Source organism: Myxine glutinosa, chromosome 12, assembly GCF_964187855.1.
Source record: "Myxine glutinosa chromosome 12, kmMyxGlut1.1, whole genome shotgun sequence".
NCBI classification, from domain to species: domain Eukaryota; kingdom Metazoa; phylum Chordata; class Myxini; order Myxiniformes; family Myxinidae; genus Myxine; species Myxine glutinosa.
The window spans coordinates 81828988-81851338 of NC_136272.1; the positions used below are offsets into that span (position 1 = coordinate 81828988).

The window sequence follows — 22351 nt, forward strand, 5'->3', positions numbered from 1 at the left end:
TAATTGAGGAGTTATTTAATTATTAGCGTTTAATTAAGTACTTATTTAATTAATTAAATTTCATTTATCTTCTGACCATTATTAACTCAGGCACCTTTTGAGTTAGGAAGCTGATATTTGGACATGCCAATGACCAGGTGATTTGGCTGCAAAGGATATTTTTGATTTATTAATTAATCAATTAATCGATTAATTATTTAATTATTCGATTAATGACAAAAAAAGTTTTTTTTTTTAAGTTACAGATTCTGATGAAATAGTGGTAGTTTATGTGTTCTCTGACCAAATTGATTAATAATTTAATTTTTTTATGATTATTATTTATTTATTTTCATTATTAATCATTTATTTATTTTCTTTCTCATTTGGCCAATATCTCAGGCACCTTTTGAGCTGGGAAGCTAATATTTGGACATGAGTGACCAAGTGATGTGGCTATCAAGGATATTTTTGATTTATTGATTAATCATTTCATCTATTAAGTATTTATTGATTAATCGATTAATTATTTATTGAGTAATCAATTAATTATTTAATTTTTTATAAATGACTTATTTAATTAAATTTCTAAAAGATACATCTTCGGATGAAGCACTACTGGTTTAGTTATGCGATTAGCCAATTGATTATGAAAATATTTTGTGATAATCTTTTATTGATTTTAATTATACAATTAATCAATCAATTAGTGTACACCTCTCCCTCCCAATGCAGCCTCAATGAGCTGCACTGCGGTATTGCCGGGCGCCGGAGGCGCCCCGGCAATGCCGCGCTGCAGCATATTTAATTATTTGGCATGGGGCGGTGTACTTTGAATGTATGTGTACTTGTTCGTGTTGTGTTTTACCAATTCGATTTTGTGTCATTTTGTGATATTAAAGAAAACTTGTTTTAATCTGCCAACTGTAGCTCCCTGTGCTGGCATACGTCTGACTACTTGTAATCTATTGACCAGTTCAGAGCTATGTGTGGTTGCTCTCACAGTCCTAATTATTTCACCTGCAACCGTACCATAAAATAGCTTTATAGGAATGTTGCTGTCTAGGAAAGGCATTCGGACAATGTGGAATGGAAAAGCATCTCGTTTATCAAATAATTTGGTGTGAAATTTATTATTATGGATATCAATTTGTAATTCTAAAAAGGAAACAAGTGGAAGTTTGGTTTTCCTTTTTTAATTCAAGTTATTTTGGATATATATGTCATCATGAAGCTGCTCAAATATAAATCCATCATTAATTGCCAAAAAATCATCAATGAACCTGAAGATGTTTCCACATCTTTGTGCAGTTGTTAATTTATTCCTGCACATGTTCTGAACCCGATCAGACTCGTACACGTGCAGAAACAAATTTGCAAAGAAATGGACCAGATCTGAACCCATGGGTATGCCCACTGTCTGCTGGAGAATCTTGTTGCCAAATGTAAAGAAACTGTTGCTTAGTAGAAATCGGATACTTTCTTTGAGTTTACTTTTTGAAAAACGACATGAATATTGATTTTCCTTTACAGACCAGTGTGCTCTGTTTTGATATACATTAATGTACACTCTATTACCTCCTGCAAATGCTTTATCTACTTTATCACAATGTTTGTGTATAATGTGGAAAAATCAAAAGTTGAAAGACATTTTGCTTTACCCTTGTTATTAATGTTGTGGACACTGTCGATTACCGGTTTGGAATTGTCAATGATCCAGAATTTCTTAATACCAGAATAAAACTTCACCTTTTCATGGTGGTTTTTTAAAGCATTTTTAAATTAGTTTCATCGCCATTGTTATACTACCCGACAAAGGTTTCAAACTACATTCTCTACTTGCGATGATGAACCTCATCTTACAAGGGTGTTTGTGCATTTTTGGGATCCAGTAAATGAATGGTAATTTATGGTGTTTATCCGGAACTAGCAGTCTTCTCACCGTTGAGTGATTTGTATGGTGTTGTATCAAATCTGTTTTGTTATCGTTACTTATTTTGTAGGTCTTTGAAATTCCCGTGTCTAAGCCCAATTCTTCCAAAAGTGTTTTAATGTAGAATGTTTTACATACAAATGCAATATTATTATTTGCTTTATCAATTGGAGCAATAACATATTGTGTTTGAAGCTGCCTTAAGCAATCATGTGTCTCTGGATTGTTTAAAATTACCTTCAGATTATTGATTCGAACTTTTCTTTTCAAATCAACAACTCTTCTTTTCACATGTTTCTCTACCTCCTCCAACCACAAAGCCCTTTGTGTGTTTGGTACTTTGTGTTTATCAATCTGTTCTCTCATCCATTCACTCAGTCCCATCATTGTAAGTTCCGTTGCTTTATTCCAGTTAATCCCTTTATTTTCTCTATAATTTGATCCTTTTGTAAGTAATGCACGGAATCTTTTATCTTTCACTATTCAGAGATCACCTGAGATCACCTGAGAGAAAAGAGGAATGAAAGAGTGAAAGTGAGCAGACAGTCTTGATTTTGGCAGATTAACTATAAGAGGGTTGCTGGCAGATCTTGTGCGACCTGTAGGAATATTTGGGGGACAGAGCACAGAGAGAGCTGGGGGAGCAAGGAGTGAGCGGAGAGGAGTCGGTAGAAGACAGAAAGACCACCAACCTGCCTGCGGTGAGTGAGTGAAAGGCCCCCAGAGTTTTCTTCTTGGCGGGAGATTCCAATGATTCTGAAAGCTTTGGTTTCAACAGCGTGAAGCTGAGCTAGGTGTGAGGCAGGAGCACCGGCCCAGAGGAGAGAACAGTATTCCATTGAGCTACGGATGAAAGCCTTGTATGAAAATTGAGCTGTGGTGAGGAGCTCAGGTGTGCCAAGGAAGGACTTCGCACGACGAAGGATGCCCAGTCGGCGACTGGCTTTGGAGGCCGGCTTGGAAATGTGGTCTTCCCAGAAAAGATCATGGCAGACAGTGAGACCCAAAAGCTTGAGTGACAGAACTTCTTGGAGAGGATTGTTGACAAAGTAGATGGGAGGGTTGTCCAGTCAGTCTTTTCGGAGAGACATAGTAAGAGTGTGAGATTTGTCAGGATTGAAAGACATGTTCCACTTGTTTAACCAGTCTGTGATTTTGTTCAGGTCTGCAGAGAGTGAGGTGGCTGCAGACTGCCGATCTGATGGATCAGGAATGGAGCGGCAGAGAGTGGAGTCATCAGCAAAGAGATAGAGAGGATTTTCCAGAGAGTCGGAGAGATCATTGATGAAGACCAGAAAAAGCACAGAGCCGAGAACACTACCTTTGGGAACTCCAACCTGAACAGGAAGGGGAGATGAGAGAAATCCATTCAGGGCCACACGTTGACTACGACCAGAGAGGAAGTCCGCAAGCGATGCGTGGAGATTTCCATGGATACCATAGGAGGAGAGTTTGGTGAGCAGAGCGGGGTGCCAGACCATATCGAAGGCACGTGATATGTCAAGGGAGACAGCTCTGATTTCCTGTTTGGCATTGAGGACCTCCATCCATTGTTGAGACAGCAGAAGCAGCATGTCCAGAGTAGAATGACCTGGTCTGAATCCATATTGATGATCGGAGATCAAGCCATTGGAGAAGAGGAAGGATTTGATATCCAAAGCACTGATGGATTCCATGACTTTGCTGATAATCAGGAGCAGGCTGATTGGTCTGTAGTTGCTGGGATCTGTTTTTGCACCTTTTTGTGTAAAGCAGTAATGTTTGCTGATTTCCAAGATGATGGCAGATGACCTTGAGCAAAAGAGAGGGTGAAGAGAACAGAGAGAGGGGGAGATAGAGCGGCAGAGCAGGATTTTAGGACCCGTGGGCTGATGCCGTCTGGTCCAGTTGCTGAATCAGAGTCGAGGTTTGACAAAAACTTCTCCACCTTGTCAGGAGAGAAGGACACAGAGTCCACCAGCAGCTGGGTTCGACTGGGTGAGGTGAGTACAGAGAGAGATGGGTTTGGGACACAGGATTTTGGGGCAAACACAGAGTTGAGGCATTCGGCACTGTCACGTGCGGTGTCAACTGTGGAGCTATTTGAGGTAAGGGAGGGGATGGAGGGAGAACTAACACCAGAAACAGATTTTGACCAGACGCCACCAGGATTTGGAGGAAGGAGTCAGGTTTGAGAGTTCATTCTTGAGTGTGGAGAGATAGTGCTTCCTGGGTCTCCTGAGGGTAGACACACACTTGTGTTCCGAGCTTGGTGGAAGGAACTGAGATTGCCTTCAGTTGGATTAGCCTTCCAAGAGGCAAAGGCAAGTTGTTTCAGGGCAACTGCCTCACCACAAGATTCAGTGTACCATGGACGGGAGGAAGGGAATGACAACTGAAGATGAGATGGGATAAATCTGTGCATGAGAGAGAGCAGTTTACTTTGGAAGAATTCCCAGGAAGAATTTATGTCAGAGGCAGTGGAGATGGGAGACCAGTCCAGATGATTGATGGCTGCTTGAAGACCATGCCAGTCGGCCTGAGTGAAATGCCAGACTCGTCGACGCTGAGGAGGCTCTCTGAGAATGGCCAGAGAGATATCCACTTTAACAAGCACATGATCAGAAAACCGATTGGAGCAGAAGAAGAGCAGCAGACATTTTCAGGGAAGTTCTGTCATCAACCAAGTCTAGAAGAGAAGATACTCCATTGACTGAGATCCGGGTCGTCAAATTGACAGATTGTGTCAGTCCCAATGAGTCGCAGCTTTTTTGTTAAAACAAATATGGTGGGCGAACCACGTGACCGATGACGTCATCATTTTTTTCTCCACCAGTTTATGCCGACATGGCGCTCAATAAATTTCATCTTGATCAGATGAAGTTTTGTACTTGTCGAGTTATGACGTCATAATGGAGGCACCTATGACATCATCATGAACATACCATATATTCCAGTGTATAATACGCACCGGTGTATAGTACGCACCCCCAACTTACACCCTCAAAAAAAAAAAAATCATTCATTTTCAGATTACAGTCGTGTGAATCTATGCATTTGTACACAAACTTTAAGTAGCACAAAATGAACATTTTGAAAGGAAAAAAAGAAACTCAAAATATTTAGCTATATGTAGTCAATATTCTGTTGCACACGCGTCAGTGTCCAGATGTGCATGCAATCGCGGGAGCTTCTTTGCTTCATAGAAGAAAGGAGAGAGTAGAGAGATTATTAAAACATTCTTTATTGTGGAGTTGTGGCCCTGCAAAGGGCCGTTTGGGTGTGTGATGTGCTTCTCAGCTAAAGCCAAGGAAATCCTCATCGTCGCTCTCCTCTTCGAAGACGGCATGCAAGTCCTCGTCTGGGTAGTGCAGGTCACCATCGCTCTCGTTGTCGCTGTCGCCGCCACTGGAAGCTCCCTCCTTCCAGATTATATCATCTTCAGTACTGTCCATGCTGTTAGAAATACAGCACTTGAGAAAGGCCCGCTTTATGATCGCTGGCGGCATCTCCTCCCACACATTTACAATCCAGCCACAGATCGTCGGGAGGTCCACCTTCCTCATTCGCCCGCTCTTTGTGTAACTCTTGTCCCCCTCCAACATCCAATTCGCCCAGCATCGCTGCATACCTTCTTTGAAGGGCTTATTGATAGCCACGTCGAGGGGTTGGAGTAGGGAAGTCATACCGCTCGGGATGATGATGAGGTCCATGTTGGAACGCCGGAGTAGCTCTTTGGTTTCTTCTGTCTTGTGACAGCGAAACACATCCAGGACCAGCATACCCCGTCATCGAGAAAGGCTGCTATCCCGCCAAACCCACACCACTCGTAGCCAGTCCTGGACCAGGGCCAGATCCATCCAACCCTTCTGTTGGGCTCGAATGATGACACCCGCTGGAAATTTTTATCTTGGGTAGAGTTTTCCGCTTGAAGACGACATATGGTGGAAGCTTGCCCCCGTCAGCGGTGCAAGCGAGCATAACGGTGAAATGGTCTTTTTCGTGGCCGGTGGTCTTGACTGTGACGGTCCGCTCCCCCTTCACTCCGCTGCTCGTCCCTTTTGGAATGTCGAAGGTTAGATGGGTCTGGTCGGCGTTTCCGATCCTGCTGAGTGGGTAGTTGTGCTCCCGGCGAAGCTTGATTATGTCGGCCGTATCATCGGGAAGATGCTGTGCGATGTGCGTGCGGCGTCGTACCGACAGATTATGGCGTTCCATAAATCTGTCGGCCCACGATGTGCTGGCCATGAAGTCTTCGATGTCTCCGTCCAAAGCGAAGCTCCTTGCCTTCAGCCTGAGAGCAAGTGGAGAGATGGCGTGACCCTCTGCCCTCTTCTCCCGAACCCAGGCGATTACACGCTCCTCCAGCTGAGGCCACTTCGCCGATTTTCCTCTGTTCGCCTTCTTGCTTCCTCGGCATATCGTCTATGGAAGCCTTTGTTATTCGCCAACGCCAGATGACAGACTCATTCACGCCGTGCTTCCTCCCAGCTTCTCGGTTCCCAAACTCTTCTGCAGACTGGTAGACGGAGAGTTTGAACGCTGAAGTGTTACGGCCGCCTTGACATCTTGATCTTCTCTTCTCTGGAACCGGATAGAACGTATGAAGACGTTTCAGTCCGAGCTGACGTTTACGGTAATCTGCCCTATAATTTCGGATTGCTACACAATTGCAGTCGTAAAATAAAAGACCTTCAAAATAAAAGATCGATGTGGCTTTTCAGAGCGGGAAAAGCCGTTCTCTTCACATTCCGGAAGCGGCGTTGCTTTGAGCGGCAAATCCATAGAAAGCACGTAATGGTACAAAACCCGCTTGCCATCCGGGGCGAACGAGCAGCAATGGCGGCCCTGCATGTCGGCGCAATTGTGCATGACACAACGGGGAAAACTTGCAACCGAGATCGCTTTTCGTAAAATACTTTTGTTTCGTAAATGTATTGGAAAATTGACTTGTTTTGAAGCTGAGGTTTTTCTATCCCCGTGTATAGTATGCACCCCCAACTTTTGACTTTTTTCCCCGATAAAAAGTGCGTTTTATATACTGGTATATACGGTATTGTATTCCCCATTGAGAGTTCTTTACAATGAGCCATGTCTCAATTTTTTCTATTCTGCGCTTTCGGAGATATAGAGGTGCAAAGTTTTTCTGTTTTTCAAAGATGGCGGCCGAACCACGTGAGCTATGACGTCGTAATTATAATTATCATTAAAAAAAATTCTACAGGTGGAGGTGCACCTATGGTGAAAATTTTCTGTGGATCGGACCAACGGATGCACAGAAAATCTGTTATTCATTATTATTGATATTATTATTATTGCCAGTGAGGTACCCATGCTACGCAAATTTAGGGTGGTCCACAAATATATATATATTTTTAATGTCATGTTGTCACCCTCCAGAACTGTTTCAACACCCAAAAAAACACTGCTGGTGAAATAAAAATGAAATTGAATAAGCTCATGGGCATCAAAGTTTCCCCATATGGTCTTACACTAACGTCTTACATTACCATGGACACTGAAACAGTTTCTGATTGACGCATACTTTTACAGGAATTTTAAGTTGAGTTGTGAATACCCTGCATGCCTTTTTGATGTTTTATGAAGGAAAATATGTTTTGAGGGGTCTATGCAGAATGCATTGTACCCTGTAGAGGTAAGGTTTCAAATTTATCCTGAAAATTTGTTGACATTCAAGTATCTCAAAATTTGACTTTTTAAAACATTTCGGCCTTCCATAAAATCACGATGCCACCAGCGATCATGCACATCTCACTCTTGCAACCGTTGCCGAGTCTGATCCACCTTCTCCATTCAGCATGTCTCCGAGGTAGCAAAATGTTTTCACACCTTCCAGCTTCACGCCGTCTCCAAGATCCAACTCAACATTTCCTCCATCTGCAGCTCCCTCTGTGCACACCTTACATTTGAATGTAGCTGCCACACTGGTTAATGACCCTCTCAGACCACTACATTTTTGATGAACCCACTCAGCGCACATTGTACTTTGAATGGAGTTCACTCCGACACCCTTCCTGCACACAGTACATGGCCACTTTCCAGTTCTTTCCACCTCACCACATGCTTTACCACTTGCCATCACCTTCGTCTTTCCTATATTCACCTTCAGACCTTTTGTCTCCATACATTCCTTACACTTGTTCATCTTTTCCTTCAGTCCATCCATACACTCCGCAATCAACACCAGATCATCTGCATACAACAACTCCCACGGCAAACCCTCCTTTACGTTCTGAGCCAAAACCTCCATCACAGCTACAAATAGTAGTGGACTTAGTACCGACCCCTGCTGCACTCCGACCTTCACCTCAAACTCACCACTGTTCCCGTCCTTTGTCCTTACAGCTGTGTGCGCTCTTTTGTACATTGCCATCACTACTCTGATCAACCATTCCTCCACTCCCAACTTCCTCAATGCCCATGTCAAGACATCGCGTGGAACCCTATCGAATGCTTTCTCCAGATCAACAAACACAAGAAACAACTTCTTCCTCTTCTCCATGTACTTCTCCTGCAACTGCCTCACAATAAAGAGCACGTCTGTCGTTCCTCTTCCTGGCATAAATCCAAACTGCATTTCGTCGATCTTCACCTTCTTCCTTATCCTCCTCTCCAACACCCTTTCCAATACCTTCATTCCATGCTCCAATAACTTTATCGCTCAGTACGAGCCACACTCCAGAGGGTCACCTTTCCCCTTGTATAGAGGGACGAGGGTACTCAGTTCCCAATCCACTGGAATGCGGCCTTCTTTCACCACCAGATTACAGATCTCTGTCATTCTCTTCACACCCCAACTTCCTGCTGCCTTCAACATATCTCCCACAACTCCCGTCAGCCCTCCCACTTTTCTACTCTTCATTACTTTTATCGCTTCCTCAACTTCCTTCTCAGTTATCTTCTCTGCCGGTCCTAAAACTGGGTTACTCTCTATGTTGCCATCCCATTCATTCTCTGTTTTCAACAGCATTTCCATATATCTTTTCCATCTTCCTTTAATTCCATCTGGGTCCACAACGATTTGTCCCACTTCATCCTTCAAGCAACTCACCCCCATCACATCACACCTCTCTTTCGCTATCTGCTTTGCAATCCTGAATACTGCTCTCTGACCCTATTCCGAATCCAAGCTTTCTCCGAACATTTTCCTCCATGCCTCCTGCGCCTTTGCTACCTCTTTCTTTGCAGCCTTCTTGGCTGCCTTATAACTTTCATGCTCTGCTTTTTCTGCTCCCGTACGCTTCGCCTTCTGCCACTCCTTGAACTTCTTCCTCTTCTCGTCAATCCTCTTTCCAACTTCCTCATCCCACCACCATGTTTTCGAGTGCCTCGGTGGTCCTTTTGTCCATCCACATACCTTACCAACGGCTCCCAACAGACTATCTTTCATTGACATCCAACCACGTTCAAGCTCAACCACATCATCCTCTACCCTACTCAGCCTATCTTTTAATGCCTCCCTTACTGTCACCTCTTTCAACCTCCACACCTTCATTCTCGGTTGGTACTTCACCCGCCGAGCTCTCCTCGCACCTTTCACCCTTATGTCGCAGACAACCAAGTGGTGCTGTGAAACAGCCTCCTCCCCAGGGATCACCTTTGTGTCCCGGAGGTGCCCCCTATCTCGCCTACGCACCATCAGGTAGTCAATGGTTGTCGTCGACCCACCTGACGTGTATGTAACAAGCTTATTATCCTCTTTCTGGAACTGAGTATTACAAATCAACAAATCAGCTCTATCAGCACACTCCAAAATCCTTTCACCTTCTCCATTTCTCACACCATATCCGTAACCCCCATGAACTCCCTCAAAACCGTCCATGCTCCTTCCCACATGTCCATTTACGTCTCCTCCTACCACAACAACTTCCTCATCTTTCACGTTTTCCATCAGCTTCTCCATCGCACACCAGAACTTGTCCTTCTCTTCATCGCTCCGACCAAACTTCGGAGCATATCCCGAGATGACGTTCACCAAGAGCTTTCCAATCATCATTTTCACCATCATCAACCTATCACTCACTCTCGTCACACTCACCACACTGTCTACAAACTCCTCAGAAAACAGGACACCAACACCATTCATGCCCTCCGGGCACCCTTGCCACACAAACTTGTATTTCTGTCCCTGCCTATCCTTCACCATTCTCACACCACTTCCCTTCCATCTCGCACACAACATATGTCCACTCTTCTTCTGATCAATACTTCCACCACTTCTCCTGATCTCCCTGTCATTGTCCCTACATTCCATGTCCCAAACCTCAGAAACCGATCTCCACTTCGGGCTGTACCCTGCCCATATGTAGTTGTAATTGTCATGGTTCTCTTTTTGAGGCAATGTTTTCATGGCCGGATGCCCTTCCTGACGCCAACGCTCTTAGTCGCCTCCTACAAACCGCAGGGATACGGTGTACCTATTCTAACCAGGGTACACACCGGGTTACAAGGCCATATATTCTAAAATCCTCAAAATACAGATGTGATTGCCAAAATGAAGTAGAATGACACTCAGTAGAGTGAATACCTCAACCAGGTTGAACAATTTACATTTCGTATCCCACTAATAGTCAGGATCTGTATCTGGACCATTCATCTTTGCCACACACCAACATCTAATCGGCTTGTTCTTATCACCTTCCAAATTTATCCACCAGGTGTTGTCATAATATGTCCATAACTTTTTGAGATATCCTGAGATATATCATTTTTGGCCCGGTACACCCTAGGCCTTCGGTACACACAGGAAGTCTGTTTATTTTTCTGGGTCCCTCGGGACAACCAACAACAATAACCAACAACAATGTAGTTGCTTCTGAATTGCAGGCACTTCAAACATGCATTACATCTTTCCCTTCAAGATGGAAAAGTGCAGTGACCAAGTTATTGTTACATGAACAAATAGTATGGATGCAAACCAATACAGTAAGAAAATTAGAAGCATAGATCGCTTGCAAAGTCCAACTTAGTCCAAAACCACCAGAAACAACAGAGCAAACTCGTAAATGCGCATTACATGGCAAAAAAAAAAATCAATCAAATCCAACTCAGTGTTAGCAAACATCCAATATTGGTAAGGGCAATATTTATAGTTCGCTATAAGTCGAGTCTGTCTGGTTTACGATTGATATGACCACTTAGTGTACGAGTTACGCACGAGGTAACTGAGCGATCTGTAGACACTGGCTGGGTGACTGCTCTGCCAGGCTCATCCAGATCTACAGAACGTGCAGTATCACAAGCTGGAGGCTTCAAGTCTGACAAACAGCTTGAGCCATCATGGACCTCACTGGTAACGTTATCAGTATCAACGAAAGACCGATCGAGGGCAGCACCCTCATTGACTACACCGGTGCTCTTATGTAAATGTTGAAGGTTACGGCGATAAGTATCACCCATTTCTCGGGACCGAACACGAATGTGGCTCGGAATGCTGCTTCACAATCACAGCTGGTATCCACCGTTTGGAACCCGGAGGAGACTCCATTCTAACTTAATCATTCGGATGTAATGGTGGAAGATCTTTGAGCGTGTGACGATCATGGTATAACTTCTGTTTCGCTTTTTCCATGTCGAAGTGTTTTTTCACAGCATCACGGTCATAAGCTATCGGCACCAGAAGACCTTCGGCAATGGGAAGGGTTTTCCTTGGACGTCTTCCCATCAGTAGTTGAGCCAGCGATAGGTGAATGCCTTCCAATGGTGTTGTCCGATAATTATCCAGCAAGGTCAGGTGCTTGTCTCTAGATTTTCGCCAGAGTGGTTTCACAATTTGTCCAGCCTTCTCGACTTCTCCATTTGAACGTGGATATCTTTGACTAGACGTTCTAAGAATGATTCCGTGATCTTTGCACAATTTTCTCACAAGTTGCGAGTTGTACATAGTCCCATTATCACTCCGTGGAGTCTCTGGTAGACCATGTTGACTGAACTGTGCTTTCAGTTGCTCAAGAGTTGTACTACAGCGTAAATCCTTCACTTCATCCACTTCAATGAATCTGAAGTAATAGTCAACCGTTATCATGTATGTCTTGGCATCAAACTGGAACAGATCTGTCCCAATTTCACTCCAAGGTAGAACTGGAGTTCAACAAATGCCTCAACTTTCTGTTTGCCTCAAAATCCTGTGTCCCAAACCCATCTCTCTATGTACCCACCTTACCCAGTTGAACCCAGCTGCTCTTGGACTCTGTGTCCTTCTCTCCTGACAAGGTGGAGAAGTTTCTGTCAAACCTCGACTCTATGATTCTGCAACTGGACCAGACGGCATCAGCCCACGGGTCCTAAAATCCTGCTCTGCCGCTCTTTCACACCCTCTCTCAATTATCTTCACCCTCTATTTTGCTCAAGGTCACCTGCCATCTGCTTGGAAATCAGGCAACATTACCGCATTGCACAATAAAGGTGCAAAAACAGATCCTTGCAACTACAGACCAATCAGCCTGCTCCCAATAATCAGCAAGGTCATGGAATCCATCATTGCTTTGGATATCAAATCCTTCCTCTTCTCTAATGGCTTTATGTCGGATCATCAATTTGGATTCAGACCAAGGTCATTATACTCTGGACATGCTGCTTCTGCTGTCTCAACTGGAGCCAACTGCTGTCTCAAATCAACTGCTGGAGGTCCTCAATGCGAAACAGGAAATCAGAGCTGTCTCCTTTGACATATCTCGTGCCTACGATACGGTCTGGCACCCCGCCCTGCTCAACAAACTCTCCTCGTATGGTATCCATGGAAACCTCCACGCATGGCTTGCAGACTTCCTTTCTGGTCGCAGTCAACGTGTGGCCCTGAATGGAATTCTCTCTTCTCCCCTTCCTGTTCAGGCTGGAGTTACTCAAGGCAGTGTTCTGGGCCCTGTGCTTTTTCTGATTGTCATTAATGATCTCTCTGACTCTCTGGAAAATCCTCTCTATCTTTTTGCTGATGACTCCACTCTCTTTCACTCCATATCCCAACCCTCAGATAGGCAGGCAGCAGCCTCTTCACCCTCTGCAGACCTGGACAATATCACAAACTGGCCAAACAAGTGGAACATGTCCTTCAATCCTGACAAATCTCACACTCTCACTTTGTCTCTCTCAAAAGACTGTCTGGACAACCCTCCCATCTACTTTATGAACAATCCTCTTGAATAAGTTCTGTCACTCAAGCTTTTGGGTCTCAATGTCTGCGATGATCTTTCCTGGGAAAACCACATTTCCAAGCTGGCCTCCAAAGCCAGTCGCGAACTGGGCATCCTCCGTCGTGCGAGGTCCTTTCTGGGCACTTCTGAGCTCCTCACCACATACAAAGCTTTCATCCGCAGCTCAATGGAATACTGCTCTCCCCTCTGGGCTGGTGCTCCTGCCTCACACCTAGCTCGGCTTCACGTGGTTGAAACCAAAGCATTCAGTATCATTGGAATCTCCCACGATGAAGCTGATTCTGAGGGCCTTTCTCTTTCTCACTGCAGGCAGGTAGGTGGTCTTTCTGTCTTCTACCGACTCCTCTTCGGCCTTGCTCCCCCTGCTCTGTCTGTGCTCTGTCCCCCAAATATTCCTGCAGGACACACAAGATCTGCCAGCATCCCTCTTCTGGTGAAACTGCCAAAATCAAGGCTCTCTGCTCACGTTCACTTCTTCATTCCTCTTTTCTCCTGCTTCTGGAACAAACTCCCACACTCTCGCCTCCCTCCAGGTCTTTAAAACATCTGTTCACCACCATCTCTTATCTTCCCCCAACCAAAACCTTGATCTTTTCTACTCCCATTAAAACGTCGCAAATCCGCCTCTTTCAATCCCCAGCTTCTTTCCTGGGGTTCCTAGAAGTGTTCATTTGCTTTGTACCATGTACCCCTCCCTCCTCCCCAGCCCTCCCCCTTCCAGAGATCTACCAGCGTCCCTGTTCTCTTCTGTTGTTGTGCTTGTGTGCTTCCCTCTCTCCCCCTTTTGTCTCCCACTCCCTTCATTACATGTTTTGTGTGTCTGTGCATGTTTTCTTGTTCAATGTGTTAGCTCTTACACGAGCCTTGATTCTGTATTTAAAAAATAAAAAAATAAATAACTGGTGTAGGAGTTGGTTTCAGGAGCTCAGCATGCAGGCGATTTTTATAGTCTGCACACTTGGAACAGTTCTGACCAGTTTGCTCAATGTCCACATTCATGGAGGGCCAGTATAGAACCTCCCTAGCTCGTTGCTTACACTTGACGATTCCGAGATGTGATTCGTGAATCAGGCTCAACATGCGGGGTCTCAGAGTAGGTGGGTTGACAATTCGCATGCCTTTGTATAGGATACCATCCATAACTGAAAGTTCACTCTGGGAATCCCAGTATAGTGAAGACAGGGTGATACACCTTGCCTGGTGTCTGGCCATCCATCAAGAATCATGCACTGTAACTGAGTGAGTTCTGACTGAGTAGCTTTTTGAAGATCCGAATACCTCTCGTCAGAGATAGTTAGAAAGTCCAACATTAAAATATGCTCCAAGTTGTCCAGTTCCGACGAGTATCTGGCAGGTAGGCTCTAGAAAAGGTATCTGGAAGCTGCATATCCTCCTCTCTTCTGTTCCGAATGTTGAGATCATACCATTGCAATCGTAGTAGCATGCTCTGTTGTCTCATCAGAGCGGACAGCAATGGCTTCCTGGCGATCATTTCCAGAGGATTATGGTCATTGTAGACGGTGACTGTTTTCCCAAATATATAACAGTGAAACTTCTTGCAGGCATGGACTATGGATAGCATATCCTTCTCTATTTGTGCATACCATGTGTCTGTCTCTATGAGAGTCCTGGAACTGTATGCAATGGGTCGGTTTTCCTGGATGAGAACTGCACCGTCCACTTCGGCTGGCATCATGGTGAATCTCGACTGGTTTGTTGACATCATAGTATGCAAGAACAGGTGGATGACAGCAAAGTTCCTTCAGTCTCTCAAATGCTCTCGCTTGAGCTGGTTGCCATTGATATTCAACGTCCGATTTCAGCAGCTCTCAGAGTGGAGCTAACTCTTCACTGAAACGAGGGATGAACTTTGACAGACACATGATAAATCCGACAAACGTCTCAGCTTCTCTATCGGTCTGAATCGGCATACTGTGCACTGCCTCTACTTTGGTCGGATCAGGATATAATCCATCAGCAGACAGTGCATGTCCTATGTACTGTACCCGTGACTGGCGAATTTTACACTTCTGCAGATTCAACTTCAGATTGTAATTTGTTACTCTCTCAATGACCTTTTTCAGGATTCGATCATGCCATTCGAAATGCCAGGATTCGAAATCCATTCAGGATTCAACTCCACTTCTGGACCAGCTACAAGAATGTCATCCATGATTGCGAAAGCTCCATCAATGTCTTCAATCATCTGGTCCATAATCCCCTGAAAATTTTCAGGTGCACATTTCAATCCAAAGGGAAGACGAAGCCACCGATACCTACCGAACGGTGCATTGAAACATGTCAGATAAGATGATTCCTCGTCCAGTTTGATTTGTAGGAATCCTGACTTTCCTCAAGCACTGAGAACACCTTAGCATTTGGTATACTTACAACGACCTCCTCAACAATGCACATGGCATGGTGCTCCCTCTTAATGACCTCGTTCAGATCAGACGGATCAAGACAGATTCTCAGTTTGACATTTCTAAGAGAAACCACCATTGAGCTGACCCATTCATTTGGTAAATTAACTTTGGCAATGTATTCATCGGATTCCATCTCCTCCAGTCGTGTTTTAATAGGTGACGAGAGGGAAGCTGGTTGTCACCACGAAGCGTGTACTACTCCCTTCGCACCAGATTGCATTTTAATTATATACATTCCTGACAGGGTTCCAGTAGTTCACACTAGATCCGGATACTCCTTCAGCTCAGTAATAACGTCACCGGGGTCCACCTCAGCTCAAAGATAATTAAGTCTGATGATCAGACCCAGAACTTCAGCTGTATCTCCGGATATTATGTTTTCCTGTGGGAGAGCAACCACTTCAAACGTTGTGGTGACTGTGTTGCCACGGTACTGAACAGGAATATCTATGGCTGTGATGGGTTTTATCCTGTGATTAGAGTAGGCACACAATACCTTGGCTGATTTACTGAGTTCACCAGTGTTAGTGAGACGCTGATAATCAGATCGTGTCATTGTGTTGCAGCGAGCTCCGGTATAAATTCTGAAGGTCACTTGCCTTCCTGATACCAAGAGAGATTGCCTCCATTTATCACCAGATGACGCAGCCATTGTCTGCAGTGCACTGATCCGCAGAATGTTCCCATGAGTTTCATCCATATACTCGGTTGTATCAGCATAAGCACTGTCCAACTGAGTTTCAACCGAATGTATGCCAGCACGTCAATAGCAAGCTGCAAGCCAATGATTCGGTTTCTTGCATTAAGAGCATGTGGATCCAATTACTGGACATTCACTATGATGCCATGTATGGTTAGGATCTTCACTACAGCGTTGGCATCTGTCCTTGAGGCGGGATCTATTCGGGGTTGGTCTCCTGCGCGATGGCGGTAGTTGCGCTGGGTTAGATTGTGGTTTCGGCCTCGCTTGTTTGTAGTATACAGCAGCTACACATGTGTCCTCATCATGGGCAATGTGAATTTGAGTCTTTGAAAGTTCATCTTGCTGACCCACTTGAAGAGCTTTGGCCAGTGTAAGTTCCTCTCCTCTGTCCAGCAGGCATTCCTGGACCTTCTCCTTGTACACACCTTGGATGATCGCATACATGAGCACATCTTCAGGTTGCACATACTCGCAGTCCAAGAGAACGAGACCAAGTCCTTAACAAAGTTGTCGAAAGATTCCTCGGAGCTTTGTTTTCTTTTGAACAGCCGATGCCTCACGATGCGCTTGTTTTTTCGTGGACGAATATACAAATCAAATTTGTCCAAAACTTTGTTGGGATCATCCTTCTCACCTTCAGTTCACTCAAAAGTCTTGTGTATCTCTCGTCCTTGTTCTCCGATCCAAGGCGATCCATGTTCCAAGCCAGCCCGCCTTGCGTTTGGCAGGCAGATCGGCCAATGGACCGTCACACACAAATCCAATGTGGAAATCGAACAAATTCCTGATATAACGAAGCCAAATTCCTGATATAACGAAGCCAAATCCCCGTCAATTGTGGGGTACTCAAAGTTAACGGATGCCATAGTTTATGTATCTCAGATACCAGATTCAGATGGCACAGATGGACGGAGTTATTTGCAGATTTATTTCTGACATCATGTAACATAAGTAGGACTCCAATGTTAGGCCATCCGTTACCCGGAAGTCTGTTTATTTTTCTGGGTCCCCCGGGACAACAACCAACAACAATAACAACAATGTAGTTGCTTCTGAATTGCAGCACTTCAAACATACATTACACTCTCATGGGTGAAACATCACTTTCAATTTTTTTTTTAATTTTCATTTCTTGATCCATATCTTCACCAAAATATAATGATTTTGTCGTGTCGCACACCCAACTGGTCCACCAAATTTTGCCCAAATCTGTCCATAACTTTGAGATATCCTGCTTAAAAACAGACAGGGGTGAAAACACAACCTCCGTCCACCTTCTGTGTCGGTTGTAATTATCCGTAACATCAAAAGAAACAATCATTTTATATTACTCCTGCATGTTTGTGTTCGCTTTGGTGGCTAAATATAATGCCCAGGGCTGCAGCGGAGACACTGAGCTTGGTGAACCAAGCATGCTTCAGCCCACCCCCTTGGAACAGATAAAGGAAAAGGCTGGGAGACACAGAAGTGAGGTCCTTCAGAAATGGAATTTTTGCTTCACAGAATATTGCCATTTATAATGTGAGGCCTTAATGCAAAGGTGGTAGAGGATAATGAAGGACATGAACACACCATGGGGAAGCATGGATTTGGAGTGTGGAATGAAAATCGGGAACGATAAGTAGAGTTCTGTAATATAAACAGGCTTTACATTGGAGGCACCGTATCTTCACATAAAAACCTGCATAAATCAACTAGAATACCACCTGAGAAGAGGACCAACAATCAGATTGATCATTTCATGATAAGAGGGATGTAGAAAAGATCATTGGCAGATGTAAGAGTTCAAAGAGGAGCAGACATCTTTGGTAATCATAAAATACTTATTTCACATCTGGAACTGAAATTGGAGGTCAACGGTGGAAGAGATTTGATGTAGATAAGCTCAGAGATGGGGGAATGTGGGAGAAATACAACAAAGAAGTACAGAACCGATTTGCTGCATTCGAGGAAGGAAATGGCACTGACTTTTAAGTGATAGATGAAGCTTGTAAATTGATTAATGATGTGTACAGATAAGCTGCAGATAAAGCGATTGGAGTTTGGAAAACTAAAAATAAACCATGGATTTCCACCCAAACAGGGAATCTAATTGAGCATAAGAAGAAGATGAAATGAACCTAGAAGGTTGCAAAAGACAGAGGATAAAGGACTGCAAAATAAATAGGATAATCAAGATAAAGCTGTAAAGAAATCTGCATGGAGGATAAAATAAATTACAGAGAGAATGGGGAAAGAAGCAGAGACATCAGCTGAGAAGGGAGAAATGGCAACAATTTATAAGATATCCAGAGAATTAACCATATACAGAAGTGGAGGGGACAAGCCAGTAACAGAAAAAGAAGGAAATGTACTTCCTTCAGCGAGGAGGCAGATAAAAAGATTGGCAGAACACTCCAAGGAGGTTTTGAATAGAGTGAACAATGACAAAGAAGATGAGATAGAAGAACAGACAGGAAGGAATCTACCAATTGACAATGAAACAGTCGGAAGTACAAGATGCTATCAAAAGTCTGAATAACCAGAAGGCACCAGGGGCGGATAATATAAATGCAGAGCTGTACAAATGCAGTGTAGAAGTATTAACATACAGTATACCCCACATAGCTTAATAAATGAGACATGGAAGCATATATCGAGCATCTCCACAAGAAGAACCAGATTCACACAACAAAGAACAAAGTGGCAGGCGATGACTTTATTTTGAAGGTAAGAACTGGTTATGGCTGCAGCACCACGATTGTTGTGGCTGCAGTGTGGCTCAGATGGGGCCCAAAGGATAAGAGGCATAATGGTGATGCAGGGCGATGTCCACCCAATTCTCCTCTCAGCCCTTTCGTGTCGAGTGATGTAAGCCGAGAGAGAGAGTGAGATGTTACTCTCTTCAATGCCCAGCTCCAAATGCCACACTCACAGCGGCCACAGACCTCGTAAACTTTGGGACAGCTTTCACGCATGCCGGTTCCCTTTCATTGGCTGCCCACTGATTGTTGGCAGTGCCATCTTCTGGGCCATTCCACCCTATGGGTTGGTCCGAAGTCTTCCCCTACTCTCCAAGGCTCTACAGCCAACCTTGCCACCATGATTTGTTGTGTGTTGGCAAAATAGTTCATGCTGTTTCTTTTTAAACATGCGAAGCACTTTCCATTTGCCTTCATGCCCAAGCCTTCCACCTGGCCTCAACTGAAACAGGAGGATTTACACAATACAATCTTACTCTTTGTGCTTTAGAGTTCAGACTCATCACCACCTCTGTGCATGTTTAACAAGATGAGTTGGCTCTGACACTTTCCCTGATAGAGGTGTAAATCTAAGCTATGTGGTCACACCCTCCATACTGCACGTAGTCTGACCACAATATGGATTCCCCTTCCACCTAACACTATATATATATTCATTTATTTATATGATGGTGATGGTGATGGTGATGGTGATACCTCTTCCGTCAAGGGAACTCACTCGTGCAATGGGGTGCTCCAAGCCCCTCCTCTATGAAGCGTGGTCGGTGGATCGCAAACGATAGGCAAATAGCTCTATCGTCCCCTTCCCCTTAAAGGCTTTGGAGACCTAGAAAGAAAGAGAAAGAGAGAATTTCCGTTATAGGGCAACAATTTTAAAACAAAGTGATTATACTAAATATATATAAATGGTTATTCCTTCGTATAACAGTTTAAAAGATTACCAAGTTTGAAAGCAAATTCATTTTAAAGCATGTGGGTTGACCAAAGTCTCCCATACCAGAAGCAAAACAATCAAAGCCCCATTACATAGGCAGGGTCTTTTAAAATTACATTACAAGTATCTTACTATAATTCACCAAATGTCCGTCCGTCCGTTCGAAGGTACCGCAAAAACGGCTCAACCGATCGCAACGATATTTTGGGTGGGTATTCCTGGGACGACTGGGAGTAAAATAGGCTATATTGTTTTTCCAGTTTTTCAAATTTTTCCAAGTTTTCCAATTTTCCAGTTTTTCCAAACACAATGGAATAATATTTACCGTTATGAACAGTGATGTAGCTTTTATTGAAATTCTACAAATACTGTTTAGATTTTGATGACAATTATGAACCTACCGCGAATGCGGAAGTGGACAGATGACGTCAATGCGCGGGTTTGATAATATCCAAATACAACCGTCATTGAATCGTAATGTTAAATGGTTAAACGTTAATCGTGTTAATCGTTTTGTTAAAGTATCAATTGATGATTGGAATTGAGTGAATACAAGTACGATTTTGAATTCGTAATTGTGTTCACCCAACCGTACCGAACTTCACATCAGGATTTAAATATTTATTTGTCACGAATGTTGTTTAAAGTTAATTTTTTATATTAATGTTATTTCGTTTGTGATTGGAGTTATGCTGTTTGGAATGAAAAAAGAGATATTGAGTTCAAGTGAATGACGAAATGCCGTGACAGTTTCTACTTTCTAAACGTGAATTTGCGGATCGCCATATGCAGATTCGCCATTGACTGGGTATGGAACAAACGTACCTGTTTGTTTGCGAATGGGTACGTTTTTCATGTAAGTCCTTCACGAACTTGCTGTCCATGTCTGACATGTGACTGAAGGTGCTACAGGAATGTGGAATTTATTGGTTTCATGCTTTACCATTCACTGTTTCTGCATTGTCTGTTTGCTTCTGGCCTCCCACCCGTGCATAGCACGGGTACCTCACTAGTAAAGCAAATATCAAGTTAGTAGCAGGCATCTGCCTTTATTTTTCAATTGAAGCAAAGTGTTAATAAAGCTTTTTGGTTGTACAAGGCAGTGTAATATTTTAAAATATGGTGGTGACCAGCAACGCCTTTATTAAAAACACAAGACACCCTTCTTGAGTCCTGGGTTGAGTCAGAATACGTTCATAGCCCCATGCAAGAATTTATTCCTGTTTATTAAATTTCTAGATGAGATATATCTCTAACGCACACACACACACACACACACACACACACACACACACACACACACACACACACACACACACACACACACACACACACACACACACACACACACACACACACACACACGAATGGTGATACCGCTTGAATGTAAAATTAGTCACATTCATAAAGTATTTTGGGTCATTGTACTGCCCATTGTAGTTTTTGGGTATCTATATAATGCCAACATACTCCCAATGATTTGCAGATGCAGTCAAAAGACCCAAAATCATTATTACATGAGCCACTGTTCATGTGTGCTATTGTGTTGAATCTCAGCTGTCAAATTGTCTCAGCCATCAAGTCATGCGCAGCTCATAACAATTACAATATGTTATACTTTCCCGAAAATCTAGGCTATTTTGTGTCAAAATACCAGGCAAGTTCAAAACTTCTACGTTAATCTACAGAAGAACTGCTCTGGTGACATAACCATTCTTCAGCAATATTGCAACCACCATATTCATAATCAAATCCTGGTCAAATACACATCATTATTTTAAACTCAACTGGAGTTGTCTGGCGTCTGTCGTCTCCGGCATCTGTCATCGTCATCGTCTGTCGTCTGTCGTCGTCATCGTCTGTCGTCTGTCGTCCGTTAACTTTTCGACGTTAACACTCCAGCATCCACAAATATCAACCGATTCTGATCAAACTTGACATGCAGCATCCTTACCCCAAGGACCAGATTGGTATTACATTTCAGCCCGATCCGTTGAAAAATGGCGGACTTAGGCGACCATTTTGTTTTTGGTCATGAAAACGACGTTAACACTCTAGCGTCCACAAATATTAACAGATTTTGATCAAACTTAGAATGTTTAACCCGTACCACACAAGGTAGGTTGCTATTGCATTCCCACCCGATCCATCACAAAATGGCCGCCATAGGCCGCCATATTGTTTTCAGCTCCGAAACGATGTTAAGACTTTAACGTCCACAAATGTTTATGGATTTTGATCAAACTTGGTGTGTGAGACTCTTACCACACAAGGTAGGTTGCTATCGCATGTCAACCCGATTTGTCACATAATGGCCGCCATAGGCCAGCATATTTTTTTCAGCTCTTAAGAAAAGCACAAGAATTTAGGATGCTGAAACTGAGAAAGAAAAGAACACAACATTTACGGAAGTGAAATGTATATATAGAAATTGACAAAAATCTTTTTAACTTGACTAGTTCAGTTGAGTTCTGCTTCCCTTGAA

At 43.6% G+C, this 22351-nt stretch overlaps 1 protein-coding gene across 1 annotated transcript in view; it reads left to right on the plus strand.

The window, feature by feature from the left end:
- LOC137415953 (contactin-4-like) overlaps window positions 1-22351 on the plus strand; it is a 766344-nt gene that overhangs the window by 445442 nt on the left and 298551 nt on the right. The window lies entirely within an intron of this gene.